The 15,817-nt window shown below is 33.5% G+C and overlaps 1 pseudogene; it reads right to left on the reverse strand.

Moving 5' to 3' along the window:
• Nucleotides 1–12,171, reverse strand: part of LOC149580665 (elongation factor 2-like) — a 76,421-nt pseudogene extending 64,250 nt beyond the window's left edge.
• Nucleotides 12,172–15,817: the final 3,646 nt, after the last annotated feature.

Genomic DNA, 15,817 nt, shown 5'->3' on the forward strand with positions numbered 1-15,817 from the left:
AGCCAATCAACTTGGGGACAAAGAAATCTCCTAAAATTATTCATGTAGCTCAATCATTATCAAGTGAAGAAAAGAGGTAAATTGCCCAAATTTTTCAAGATAAAAAAATCAATTTCACATGGACATATTCGAACATGCCTAAGCTTGACAAAAATCTTATCATGCATCATTTGTCTATTTGTCCTGATATCAAGCTTGTTAAACAAAAATTGAGAAAGATGCATCCACATGTCACTTTGTTGGTGAAGGCAGAATTGGAAAAAATTTTGAGTGCAAATTTTATTAGAGAAATTGATTATGCAAAATGGATCTATAACATTGTACCTATACCCAAACATGATAAAACCATCCAAGTTTGTACTGATTTCAAAGATTTGAACAAAGCATGTCCCAAGGATGATTTCTGCTACCAAACATTGATATGATAGTGGACATGACTGTGGGGTATGAAATGTACACCCTTATGGATGGGTTTTCTAGGCATAATAAAATTAAGATAGCTCTAGTTGATCAAGAGAAGACAACTTTTACATGTGCGTGGGATACTTTCTGTTGGGACATCTTACTTTTTGCACTCAATATTGCTAGTGCTTCCTACCAAAGAGCAATGACCACCATATTCCATGATATGATGCATAAAAATATGGAAGACTATGTTGATGACACATTGGAAAAATCTAGAACAAGAGATACACATCTTGAAGACCTTAGTTTGATATTCGACCATATGGAACAATTCCAACTTAGGCTAAACCCAAAAAAGTGTGCCTTTGGTGTCACTTTTGGAAAATTTCTAGGCTACATCATCTCAGGAAAAGGTATTGAGGTTGATCTTAAAAAGGTCTAGGCTATCATGGATATGCCTCCTCCAAAAAATATCAGTCAACTTAGAAGTCTACAAGGACTTCTATAATCCATAAGAAGGTTTATTTCTCAATTGGCTAATAAAGCTCGACCTTTTAACAAGAATTTTCACAAAGGTTCTACTCATATCTAGAATGATGAGTGTAAAAAATGTCTAGATCAAATCAAAGGGTAATTGGAAAATCCTTCAATTTTGATGCAACCTATTCCAACAAAACCTTTGATCTTGCATATCTTAGCTACAACTTCTTCTCTAGGAGCACTATTAGCCCAAAGTGATGAGATTGGTAAAGAATGGTCTATATATTATATTAATCAAAATCTAGATTCTTATGAGATGAACTATACCAACATCGAGAAGGCTTGTCTCATAGTGGTCTTTGCTTCTCAAAAGCTTTGACATTACATGTTGGCACATATAGTCCACCTTGTTGCTAAAATTGATCCTTTGAAATATCTATTGAGAAAAGCTATTTTTATTGGACATCTAGCTAAATGGATGATGATTCCTTTAGAATTTGACATTTAGTATGTCGAACGTAAAGCCATCAAAGGACAAGCTATCACTAACCAACTAGTTGATTTTCCTCTAGAGGATGCAACACCCATACAAGCTGAATTTCTAGATGCCTAAATTATGTACATCACTGAGAGAACTTAGAAAATTTTATTTGATGGTTCTCATACACAAAATGAAGTTGGAGCAGGTATATTGTTTGTTTCCCCTCATGGATATATGATTCCCAAATCTTAAAAACACTTGTTCCCTTGTACAAACAACATAGCAAAGTATGAGGCTTTAACAAATGGGATCAAGATGGCTCTTGAATGGAGAATAACCGAATTGCATATCTACAGAGATTCTCAACTTGTTATTAACCAAGTAAATAATGACTATCAAATGAAAGATGACAAGTTGATACCTTAAAAAATTTGATAGATGCTCTAAGGAAATAATTCACTTTTGTGACATCTTAGAAAATTCCTATATCAAAAAACAAAACTATTGATACTATGGCCACTCTGGCATTTATTCTCCAACTATAAGAACATGAATCTTGATTTGAGTTCCTGGTGGAAGAACTACATCATCCCACCTATGATTGCTCCAATAATCAAATGATTTGCACCATTTTAGGCCATGATTCCTCTTTCTATGCTATCATATCCTCTTATCTACATGATCAAATTGTTCCTGAGAACCTCATATGTAACCAAAAATGTCAATTCCTTCATAATGCCTCACATTACATTTTGGTCTTTGGTGAATTGTATAGAAAGGGTCTAGATGGAACATTTCTTAAGTGTTTAGAGCTAGAAGAGTCTGAAAAGGCACTTGCCAAAGTCCATGATGGAATTTTGTGGGCCACATTGTAAGCTAATTAGAGCAGGTTATTACTAGCCAACTATGTAAGCTAATATTGTTTGTTATTCCATGTCTTGTCAAAAATGTCAACTCCATGGTAATTTATTTCATGCTCCTAGACATGAGTTGATTCCTTCTATGACATATTGGCCATTTCAACAATGGGCCTTTGATTTGGTTGGCAAAATTCACCCAATTTAATCTAGTGGCCACAAGCTCATGATTACAACAACTGAGTATTTCACAAATGGGTTGAAGCTATACCATTATCTACTACTATAGGAAAACATGTTACCCTATTTATACTAAATCACATCATTTGTCAATATGCTATTCCTTCCTCTATTTTCATTGATAATGGGCGATAATTCAAGAATAAGGACCTAAGACAACTATGCAAGAAGTTTAAGATCAAATAACACTGGTCTTCCATTTATTACCCTCAAGGGAATGGCCAAGCAGAGACCTCCAACAAAACATTGCTGAAAATCTTGCATCACACAGTTCATAAGTCTAGAAGAGATTGGCACCTATAGATAAATCCAACACTTTGGGCCTATAGAACTACTATTCTTACTCATATAGGAGCCACACCCTTTTCTTTAGTCTATGGTTTTGACGTTGTTCTATCATTAGAAGTAGAGATCTCCTCCTTGCGAGTCTCTTTACATGGGTCCATAACTGATGAAGACTATAGAGCTATGCAAATACAAGAATTAGAAACTCTTGATGAGTACTGTAAGGCAGCTTTTGATCACATGAGGGCTTATCAGAAGTGCATGTCTACTCAGTATAAAAAAAAGGTTCATCTATGTGAGTTTCAAGTCAGTGACCTTGTGATTAGAGAAAATACAAAAAATCAACAGCATAGAGAGTAGAAGGGAAATTTTGAACCAAATTGGTTAGGCCCATACATTATCATAGCAGCATTTGGGTATGGTTCTTATCAACTGTCTACTCCTAAAGGTGAGGAACTTGTAGAGCCTATTAATGTCCTACAAATAAAAAAATTATATGCTTAAAGGCTTACTGCTCAGCTATCTTGTACATATCTATGATCCTAAAAAAATCCTAAACATTAGAAAAGGTCTTGAAAAAATGATCATCTTGGTGAAAACATGGCAATAGGCACTTTGATGTGTCACCAAAAAAATTAAAAAATTTTAAATTTTTTTTAAAAAGGTCCTAAAAAAATGTGCCAAGTGGTGAAAACCTAGAAACATGAACTAATTGAGACCCTTGCACCTATGTCTATTAGTCTCAATCACCCACTTCACTATGCATTTCTTAGTATGGGATTGTTTCTTATCCTTGTCTTAGGGGCATAGCTTCTTAGCCTATTGAGGTGTCCTTGTGCATTAGGGTTTCTTTGACAACTCAAAAATAGTGTTTCTCAACACTACCCCCAACTTGACATTAAGTTTCTCTAAACACTTTTCAGATAGTTTACCTATGGTCTCCGATGTCGTGATATTTCTCACTATTAGAATCAAGTCTTGAAGAAATGGCCAAGTAACTTACACACATGCACTTAAACACTTAAATGATTGAGCTATGCTGATCTTTATTTACTTTATGTGTTGTATATGATGATTTCTTTACCATGTGTTCCCTCCCTAATAGTCTGTTGAGGATGTCATTGACTAGAAGACTGGAGGCATGGGGCATATTTTCTTGATTTCTGCTTGTGGGTATATGTTATCCTAAATATGGGGCATCCATATAATTTACCTTAATTCCATGGTCTATACAATAACATGCTCAACATCTATCAAATACTCAACAACTCACAATCTCACCACTTTGGAGCCTTTGATAAGTAGCACTAGAAATACCTCTTGCACACAAAAAAATAGGTACATGTTAGTAACACATTGCAACACATGATCATAGAACAAAAATATCAACAACAAAACATCTGTGTGATACTTTTTCCTACTACAAGCAATACAATATGCTAGAAGGATATCATGTGATACTTTTTCTAAAGTCATGTGATATAATTCTATCATACGATATTTCACACCAATGTGGGTGATAAATAGGTATGTTCCATATGATAGAACATAAAGCATGTATGTGACACATTTTGAAACAAAATGTATCATGCAACATTTTATAAAGTACCCATGCGATACTTTTAAAATATCATGTGATATTTTTTGTAAAAACCCTCCAAACATGCAGGAAATGCCAAAAAAGCTCAAAAAAATGGCAAAAATTTAGTTACTATTGGCGCCCTATAGTGCTCTAGCCAATTGTGCAATTGGCTGCACTCAAAATGGTGTTGGTAAAGTAGAATGGTCACCAAAGCCATGATGCTCTTTGGACCACTCACAAGCTCTCAAAAAATCACAAAAGAGAAAATGAATTTGAAAATGACACTTCGGCCCCTTTATAGCCTTTGACCTAATTTTCAAACTCATCAAAATTCCACAAAAAATGCACCCCTAGCTAATTTTGACATCTTGGATCCATTATCGAGATTGAAATTGGAATTCAAGTTCATCTTGATGGTCAAAATCACATTTTAAAATTTCACCTTCTTCTAAGTAGTTAGTCGACCTTCTGAGGTCCAATCTTTGAATCATTGCTGGGGCATCTTCATTTCTTCATGTCCATAATTTCTATGCTTCATATCTACTCAAATTCACCTTTTCATGTCTAAAATTACCTTTCTACTTGATTTGACCTAATCCTTCATGGTCAACTTTGGTCAAATTGGGGCATTCTATCACTTCTTAATAGTCATTCTTTGGTTCTCATTATCTATCTTTCCCCTTGGAGATTGCTATACCCTAATTTTCTCATATCTAGTTTGCTTTTGAATTCCCATTAACTCATTTCAATTTCAATACTAAGGGGGCAAAAATACTCTATCATCACTTGCTATAGCTATTTATTTCTCAAGAGCATTTGTCTGATCTTTTCACTTGCTCTTGATTTATCTATTTTGCTAGGTGTTAACATTCTTCTTGAATTCTAACATCATCTTTTTTCCTAGTGTTTAGAACTACTACTATTAGGCTATACATTCAAGATTTTTTGTCTCTTTCTACATTTTGTTCTATGAAATTAGATATCTATATTTATTGCTACCTACTTGGCTTCTATTTTCTTTGGCGTAATGTGTGTTAGAGTAAATAATTAATTTACTAATTATTTATTCTATTTACTTAAGCTTACTTAGGTAAATGCATTTATTAATTAGTTGTAGTCTAGGAGTTTGTTATAAGTTGTTGAGAATACAGGAGTTTTTTCTCTCCTAAGTCATACTTATCCTCTCACATTGTTCGAGGACTTTCCACCTTATGTGGATGTATTCTTAGTTGTCACACTTATATCATAGCATCTTCTATCTTTTTTTAGAAGATTCCTAGAGCTCTTTATATTCAGGCTCCCTCATTGTATTTCATTTAGCATATTGTAAATACATTTTTTTGGTGTTGCAATATTCTCTCTCTCATGTCCATTTAGGGTTTTTCCCTTACTCCACGTTCTTCCTTCCTTGGCTTCTCTTTGACAAGTTTTCACATGTAGGTGATCTTGGGCATCTTCAAAGTTGGATTTCATCAACTCCAACAATGTGTTCCCAGATTGATCACACATTACTCAAAGAGGGGCAAATGTAATCACCTAAAATTTTTCATCTAAACTATTAGCCCCCTTAGCATTTTGGCTAAACTTAATTAATCATTTACTTAGACCAAATTGCTAATAATCAATTAATTTGATTATAACCTATAGTTTGACTATGCTATCCTAAGTTCATTATTTGATTAAAAGAACATGTCCCCTTTTAATTAAATAAAAGACACCATTCTTCTAACCCACTTAAAGTCCTTTTTCTATTTTGAAATTAAAAGAAAAGGCCTGTGAGACTTTTGTCTTATATGACAAGTCAACTTATTTTCTATTTTTTGACTTGTGTGTGCACATGGATCCCTCCCATTTTTGAATTCAACTATTGATCATCCACCATCTCAATCTTGATCTCTACTATCCATACAACTTTAAAAGGGAGATAGCTTTCCCCCTCAAAGCATCCATCATCATTAGAATATTGTTATGCTGTAGGTTTTTTGTTAGATTTCCTAGAGCTTTGAGGAGAACATTCTATTTCTTGTCTTTGTTCTTGCATTCCATTACATTTAGCTCAAGATCTTATGGCATGTTAGTATACTTGCATAATAGCTTAGTTTCCTTTGTTATAATCTAGCTCACATAGCATAATAGTTGGATTGTAACACTCTCATCATGGTTTAGAATAGCTACATTTTTGCATTCTCATCCTATCCTAGTTTCATTCTTGCATTTGCATAGAGTTATTTGATACTAGCATTCTTGCTCTTGTCTAAGGAATTTCCCACCTCATGGTTTACTAGCAAGGGCTACATTCCTAAGGCTCAGCTGAGAACCATTTTATACTCATTTGTATGCTTCTTTCACTCCATGACTAGGGAGCCCTAGGCCACCATTTCAAGATTTCTAATCTATGGAAAACCTTGGATAGAAGGGTTTATGAAAGTGCACTTTTTGATTGTACATTATATGGTAAAATAAACATGTTATTATTAGAAAGTGATGTAGGGAGCTCCCCTTAATACCATAAACTCATAACAAAAAAAAAGAAAAAATAGCAAATGTGAGAAAAAAATATGGACTTCTTATTATAACCGCAAATGAAAAATAAAAAAATTCTCAATTATAATATGCTAACCCAAATGGGTTCCTTCATTATAGTAGTCTACAAGACATTGCTGTGAACTATGACCTAGAGCTGCCATAGATAATGTTTGGGCCTTTCTTAAATAGGCAGTTTTATGCTTCTTGGGAAGGTTCTAAATATTCAAACTTAATATGTAGGTCTAACAGACCCTAAAAATACACATAGACTCAGCCAAATACATCTTTGACAAATTATTTTAGAAATTTTGGTAGCCCAAATTCTAAAGGCCATAACTCACAAACCGTTGCTTTGATTGGCTATTATAACCACTTTTTGGAAATGCTAGCTCATGATCTACAGGCTTGAAACTATGCTAGCACCCTTCCATTTAATTTTTAGACCTCATCCGGGCACTCTAAGGTCTCCAATAGTGAGCTTGAAGATTTTTCTACAAATTCTTCCATCGAAAATCCACAATAGCTTCTTTGATACTTAAGCTAGAGCAATGAGATTTTTATGGTAGGCTTATATCCCTAAAATCAACCTTCCTATAGAAAATGAGAACATTTTGAGCTTGTATGACAAACTTACTAAAAATAGAAAATTCCCATAAATAGTAATCACTCTATCTACTAGTCCTTATTAAAATAGAAAAGGCTGAAGATAAAATATTTTTGGGTGATGCAAGATTTCCCTTACACCCAGGATGCTTTGCATTAGAAAGGGCACTTGTACAATACCTTGCTTCTATATTATTATCACTGAGTTTTTTGCATTTGATTTGTGTAAAAATACATTAATGTCAAGACCTTTATGGACCTAATTAGATTAGTTCAAGGAAAGATATCCAAGTTGTCTTATTTGGACTAAAAATGCATGAACCAATGTATAACAATATAATTCTAAAATGATTGTGTTCACACTACTAATATTCTTTGATATTCTTATTATTCTCCCACAACCTAAACCTCATCACTTCAAGTACCTTTGGTAGCATACTTAAAATGGATTCATCATTATCTATGTTATTTTTGATGAGCTCTCTCAAAGCATGGTGCAATGACATGTATTTGGACATTGAATAATGTATAACTGGATAACTTTGTCTATTGCATGATTCCTAGTTTTTCTTAATGCCTCCTTGGAATCAAGTTTGAAATGTTCATCCCATAAATTATTTCTTGTTTGAATCTTGGTTTCATATGTTGCTTATGAAAAAAAAAATCATATCATGTTATATATGTGATTTATGTTATGTATCTTGTTGGTGATATTAAATCACAAGACTAGCTCATTATGACATGATCATTTTCATTATAGGTTTTTCCTTTATTTAAAAGCATGACATGATCATCTGCATTATAGATTTTTCCTTTATTTCAAAGCATGGCATCAACTAATACAATGCAAGGGTATTTAAATAATTTCACATTTTTTAATGAGAAGAAAGAGCACAAATCAACTTCAACACATTAGACAACATGGTCTTTTAAGAATACTCATTTTTTTATTTTTGCTGAAGGAGAATAAAATATCTACTCCCTTTTCATGAAGCACAAGATCTAGGACTTCAACATACTCTTATAACATCTCCAACCAATGGACAAAAAATTTCTCTTGCAATCTAATGATGGATCCTAAATCCAATATTAAGATCTCCTTGAGCTCACACCCCATCTCAAAGTCATTGTGTACAACATCATGCCCTTTATCAATAATATCATTCCTTTACTATATTAACATTATTAGCCATGAATGTGAACTTATTACATACAAACTAATTGAAATGAAAATTTTTATTAATTTTTTTCCTCACCCAGAAACATTAATTAATAAGGAAACATAAAAAACTATTGTTGTAGTAATAGATACAAGCACAACCTCAAAAGTAACTTCTTCATCATTTGTGTTTGATTAAACTTGAAAAAGGATAATTTTTTTGTAAGAGACCTTGAATTAGGGGGAAATTACCCATTTAACAACAAAAACCCTCCAAAAGAAACACTCTCTAACCTCTGTAGCTAGAGTCTTGACAAGTTGAGCTACAACATCTCCTATGTTTAGGACTATTATAGGTGCATTAGTAGATTTGGCTTCAATTTTTGGGGCCATTCTTGCTCTTTTTAAAATTTCTGAAATGTCCTTTGTTCCAATCTTACAAAATTTATCACTGCCCATCTTTACCTAATAAATCATGACCTATACAACTTATCTTGCCATTCTTCTTACTTCTATGACCCAAATTAGTATGTCATCTACTAGTAGTTCTATCCTTAATAGTTCTAACTTGACTTCATAAGGATATTCCTATGCCTAAAGTTTTCATACACTTTTCAACTTCTTCTACATGCATAGATGCATTTTACTTTATTGTATGTCTTGAAACCCCTCATCCATCTCTCCATTTAGAAATGCCCTCCCTAAGGTCTTCCTCACCATCCTCTACCTTAAGAGATTCATTTCTAGAAAATTTACCCATTACTTCACAAAATATTTTCCATGTCTTTTATTTTCAAGTGTAAGACCTATGTTATCATCTTTTACATGAAGGATATTAGTCACATCATTGGACACATCTACAATAGCCTTTTCCCTTTTCAACTTGTAATCATATTTGGAATAATATTTGAGATGCTTCTTCTTTATGGTCATCCCTTTCTCATTATCCTTACCCATGATTTATTCCTTTGTAATTGTTTTGTCACTTATCCTTACAAAATCTAAGAAGGATATGGTTTCCATGTGTCTTGATCTTCTTTCTCTATCATCCCTTAGTGTGTCACTATTACGTCCAACTGATTTCTATTTTCAAGAGCCATAGTTACATTCATTTGACATGCATTCACCTCACCAAATACATGTATAAGAAGGAAGTGCATGAACTTTTTTGTATTTTGTTTGGGATTTCATGTTCTTCAAACCTAATTATTTTTTGGTTTTTTTTGGTGTTTCATGTCCTACTAATGTGTTTTTTCCTATAATGTCATATTTTTTTTGGTTAGAAAGTTACAGATGTACCCTTCATGATGATGAAACTACTTTTGTATTGATACCTCAATCTACTAATCCTCCATATTATTTGAAGGAAACAAAAATTCTGACCACAATGGATCCATCAACAAGCTAAGGAATAATTCCTAAGGTGTTTGCAACACTAGGTATTGAAAATGGAAATTTATCTTAGATCTTGTCACTAATTTTCAAATTCAAGATATTCATGTGACCATGTAGGGTATCCCATGAATCATGTTTAGTGTTGGACAATGTTGTTTTAAGATATATCACATTTTTGTGCAAATCCATTGCTGAATATTGACCTCTTCACTCTCTAGGGTTATAAGATGTTTAAAATCAACCTACGAGAAGTGGACACTAAAAACTAATTTCTTGGAAAGATGGATTTTCAGTCAAAGACTTTGTAGAAGCACCAAATAGATTGTAATAAAGAGGGAATAGGAAAGAATACCAATAGCATCTCTTGTAGTATTGTTATTACTTTTGATAACTATACTGAAAAATGCTTGACAATTGTTGGAAACTTTCTATAGAGCTACAATATGAAGAATGCATTGCCATACTATGTATGATTAACAAAATGTTTTGAGTTTCAATAATGAGTTGCATCCATATATAAGTACCATGTACATGTTTTTAATCCCTTTTTTTCCTTTGAGACTAGTTGAATATAGAGAGGTGCCACTCTTTTGATTTTTCTCAACACTTTGGCAAATATAGTGAATGGGTGAAACCTACAAGTCACATTGCCAAGGTTAAACACACTTAGTTTGGTATTTTTCTATCCTCTAAACACATGCATACATAGCTAATGGTCTTGTCATATATCTATAAAAAGATATACTTGTTGATAAAAGATGCATTCAATGAAATTTAAAACCATAATCATTGATATAAATTACTGCAACCTCTTATCTAGGCCATGTCTGACTATGAGAAGTATCCCTACTCCTTAAAGAGAACCTACTACCAAATTAGGGAGGAAACTTAGATTGGGTTATTTTTTCCATCAAGTATTCTTTCCACTTCTCTAACATTATATAGGATCTTTGCTTCATTGCAAGTTAAGATGTTAATAAATTATTTAACTATTATCATGTATCTAATGTGTGAGAACTAGTTGGTTAGAATGTTAAAGGGTACTAGCTCAATGGAAGAGCACCTACTTTACAAGTAGGAAGATGGTGGTTTGATTCCATTGTGCCCTAATATGATTAAATTAATGATTGAATAAACTACAAAATAAACCACCAAATAAAATGCCAAATATACTACCCCATATACTACCACATATATTACCAAAAATACCATATAAACTACTAAATAAACTACCATGTAACAACATATAATACCAAATAAATTAACAAATAAACTACCAAATATACTACCATAAATACTATCAAAATTACCAAATAAACTACTAGGTAACTAGAATAAATGACCAAATCAATTATTAAAATAGTTTAGTCATACATTTGGTTGTGAGATAAATGTCTAACAATAAACTACCTTTGGTCACATGATCAAAATTAGTCATATATATATACAATTTCTAGTAGTTTATTATTCACATATTGTTATTTTTGTACTAGTGCAAGGAAGACTCATGACATGGACCACATGGGCACTTGGTTCAGATTCAAGGATTTCAAGTTTTTGATACTCCCAAAGGAAATAAAGAATAATCCTCTAGCCTCTTCACCTCACCAAAACACAACAAATAGATTAATTGACCTGCAAAATTGTTGATACCAACTCAACAAAGTGTGTTTACTAACAACGATTTTAGTTTTTTCTCTAGAGAGAACATACTATCCATTGTTAAAGACTCGATGATGTTTGAACTCTTGTGGTGTCCACAACACATGCCCCTACTTTTTTTGACTCCTAGACTCATAGTTCGAGAGTCGAGAGAAGAAAACTTGATTAAATAAGTTAGAAAGTTGAGTCCAAAAAACACAAAAAAATCAAAAATTGAAAAAATAACAAAAAATACAAAAAAAATTCAAAATTGAAAAAAAAAAAGAAAAAAAATTCAAATGTGTTGCCCCCCAAAGGCTGCGCGTGTGTGCCTTCAAGGTTAGCGTGCGCCTTCAAGGGCCACATGTGCCACCCTTCAAAGGCCATGCATGCGCACCTTGAAGGTCCATGTGCATGCCTTCAAGGCCCATGCATACCGCCCTTCAAAGGCTGCCTGCATGCCTTGAAGGGCAATGCGTGCACCCAAGTGCACGCATGCATGAGTGTGCACACACATGATCAAAGTACCTTGTGTGCATTCACACCATCGCGCTCCCAAGGCACTGTGCATGCTAACCAAGCTGCCCTTTCACCTCCAATTTTGCCTGAGTAGCCATTAGAGGGGTTTAAAATATATCGTTTAAGTATAAGCTGACATATTTTAATATATGCGACGAATCTTTTGAGATAGGTTTCAAACCTCCCCGAGATAAGGTAAAGATTCTAGGAAATTTTAGGGCTTCAAAAAATCTAGACTTAGCCAAATTTCAGGGCTTCAGGATTTCAAACTTAGCAAAATTTTAGGGCTTCAAAATTTTAGACTTAGCCAGATTTCAAGATTCACCTCCAATTTTGTTTGAATGGCTAGTGTATCTTTACTATGCATTGTTAACTCTACAAACTAATGTTTGCTTCTTTTGTAGGTAAAAAAGGTATTCTCAACTTGTCGAGATCATAACTTTTGACTTGGGCCTCAAAATTTAGAATCACTTACACTGTTGGAAAGAAGAACTGAAGATCTAATTTCAAATCCATAAAACAATGAGCCTTTGAATACCTAGTTTTAGGGACTAACAAAGGTTTTGACTTGAAATTTTGAGCAAAACACCTTCAAAAAGGTCATTTAAAAATGCCTAGAAAATTTGTGAAAAAATATGAAAAAGTTGCAAACATTTGATCATCTTGGATAATCTGGATCACTTGGTTTCTTGTCAAGAAGGATTGGATAGGTGGAGAGAAGACAAAGGTCAAAGATATAGAGGCTGGAAACATAAAGGAAATCAAGTTCCTCATCTTATGTAGCTATTGGGGACAAGATTCAATGCAGGTGCCTTGAGATTTTCGATTGAAGTAGAGGGAGTGCAAGTTTATGAAAGTAATTAGCTATAAAGAGGGTGTAAATCATTAGAAAGGGGCATGGAGCATATACAAAAGTGATCTAAAACCTCATTTGAGAAAAACCCAAAAACTATTCTCAAAATTGAGAACTTTGATTTTTTGGCAAATTAAGCTCTACAGGTCCACAGCTCCGCAACTCTGCAGGTCCATAGCCACGTAGGTCTGCAACTCCACTGCTCTATAGGTCTTTAGCTTTTTAGGTCCATAGCTACATAGGTCTATAGCTCCATAGATACATAGCTTCGCATTTTCATGTAGCTTTGCAATTCAGAGGTGTACCGACAATTGACTGCCAGTTCCAAAAATAGCACTTTCCATGCATTGGGAGCACATTTTGATGGCAAGTTAACTCCAACACACATCAAGTGAAGGGCCAACTTCTATTTTTGGTCTCTCCATGCACTTCCACTTTGACTGATGGCTTCCTCCTAATTTCTCTCTCATGCTTTCATTATTTTTGACATGTAAAGGGCTCATGCATCCAATTAATGAATAAAATATGGATGGAGTACCTCTAAGTACTAGTTAGATTACCAGTTTGTATATATTTAGTTTGTATAATGTTTTAAAAAAAATTTATTGCATTAAGATATCTCACTCTCAACACAAATTTAGGAGACGATTTCTTATAAATACCCCATTGTAAAATGTAAAAAAGGCCGCCGTTCTTATGCAATAAAGTTATGCTTTTGGTGCTAGCATTTGGAGTGTAATTATTCTTGCTTGAATGTGTCATTGTTTTGTGAATTTTATTCATAAGATTGTGATTGAGCCGAAGGTTTATTGCATTTTTTCTAGTTGTGCGATCTTTTAGTTCTTGTTTGATACAGATATATGAATTTTGTTGACGTAACAAGCTTGAGAAGAGATCATCCGATTGTGTCTACATAGCTTTTTGTCTCACATGAGCACACTTTTTGTGGCCTTGCAATTTGATGAACATTGAAACATCATTCAATTTATTAAATATTCTCACCGACTATCGCATTAGTGGATTCTAGGAAGTGTTGCTCCTATTTTCATTGGTTTCGTACCGATTTCTTCAAAGGTTTAACTCGTAGCGCGTTGTGTTCTGTAGCTTATGTCCGTTTAATAATTTCAATTTCAAGTTATTTGATTTCATGTTATTTTCTTTCAGTTTCATTATTTTTTTTGCTAACCCCCTATTAGAATAGGACCTTGTAGTAGCTACATTGTTAGAGTTGCATTCATTGAAAAATAGAAAATACAAAAATATTGTTCTTTTGGTGTGATATTTTGGGACAGCAAACAAATTTTACTTAATTCCAAGGTAAAAGAGTTTTTAGAACCAGCAAAGGCCTCCTCATGAACATTCACATTTATCTTCTACTGAGCAAATTTTGGTACGTCGCAAGACAAACACTGAACCTTGGAGTGGATCATTAAAAAGATTTACTTTTCAAGAGAGGAATTACATTATGGATTCGTGTCGTTGACCTCGTGCAAAATGAACGCCCAACATGAACCTAGACTTGATTGGCACCTTCCCTACCTACAAGTGGTTCCATTATCAAGAAGATATTGAATCCCACTCTCTCAAGATCCATAAATAGTGTTCATAGGGCCTAACTACTATGTGTAACAGATATTCAAGAAAAAAATCTATGTTCATTCTTTCAGAGTAGAAATTGATTCTTTCAGAGTAGAAATTGAAATGTGATCTATGAAGGAAGGAAATCACTTAAGTAAGACACATAAGAGGTTCATTTTAATAAAAGAAAACTAAATTTCATAGGGTTTTAAATAGAATACATGTTAATCCATGCAACACACTTAGTATATTTTACATTATTTTTATTTTTGTTGAACTTTTTTGCACAAGCAAGCCACAAACTTTCCAACAAGAAAGGAAAGATATACAATGTATACTCATCTTATGCAAACCCTAGCATTAGATCTAGAAATTAATTATTAGGAGTAATAATCCAAAAGATAACTCATATCATTCATTGAACCATGTGAAACATAAGTGCAAGCTAATAATTAAATGCTTGTTTTTAATTTTGATTTTTGACCTAGTCAACAAGATTGGACCTATATAAAATGAATTCATATCCAAAACCCTAAATGTAAAAAAGAGACCCCTATTTAAAAGTAGAGAGCTTTCCAAAAATTCCATAATTCTAAAAATATCTTTTCATTTATGCCTTAGGGAGCCATTTTTCCAAAATAGACTAGTTCTCATAAATCAACCAAATTAACTATAATATATTAGTCTTGGAATGGTTTTGAGATTTGAGTATCAACACACTTAAAAAAATTCTTTAGTTGATGTCGAGTGCACTAAAAAAGCCAAGCTACAATGTATACTGAGGCAAAAAATTCATTAGGTGCCGAGTGAACTTCAGGTGTCGAGCAATCTTTAAGTGTCGAGTGAAGTTCAAGTGGTGAGAAAAGTATAGATGTCAAGTCACTATAGATGCCAAGTGAAACAAAATTGCTATAGGAGCCGAGTGAGCCAGTTTTCCTATATGTGCCAAGCATCAACAACTAGTGTGTGCTGAATAACATAGAATCAACATATGAGTTTGTGCCTTCACAAACTCATATGTAAACCATTTTTGGAGCCAACATGGGATGAATCTCAAAGGATCTTGAAGATTAGATCGAATCTTTTGCATTAGCTATGTAACCAATATGAAAAATGCAAGAGTTGAGCAGGAGTTGAAGATTTAATATTGATCATGGATTCATACCTAACCCTAAGTCTTTGAAATCTTTTAAAGGAGGACAAAATCCATTGT

The sequence above is a fragment of the Cupressus sempervirens genome, chromosome 1, assembly GCF_028749045.1.
Source record: "Cupressus sempervirens isolate cs-2001-9-10 chromosome 1, ASM2874904v1, whole genome shotgun sequence".
NCBI lineage: Eukaryota > Viridiplantae > Streptophyta > Pinopsida > Cupressales > Cupressaceae > Cupressus > Cupressus sempervirens.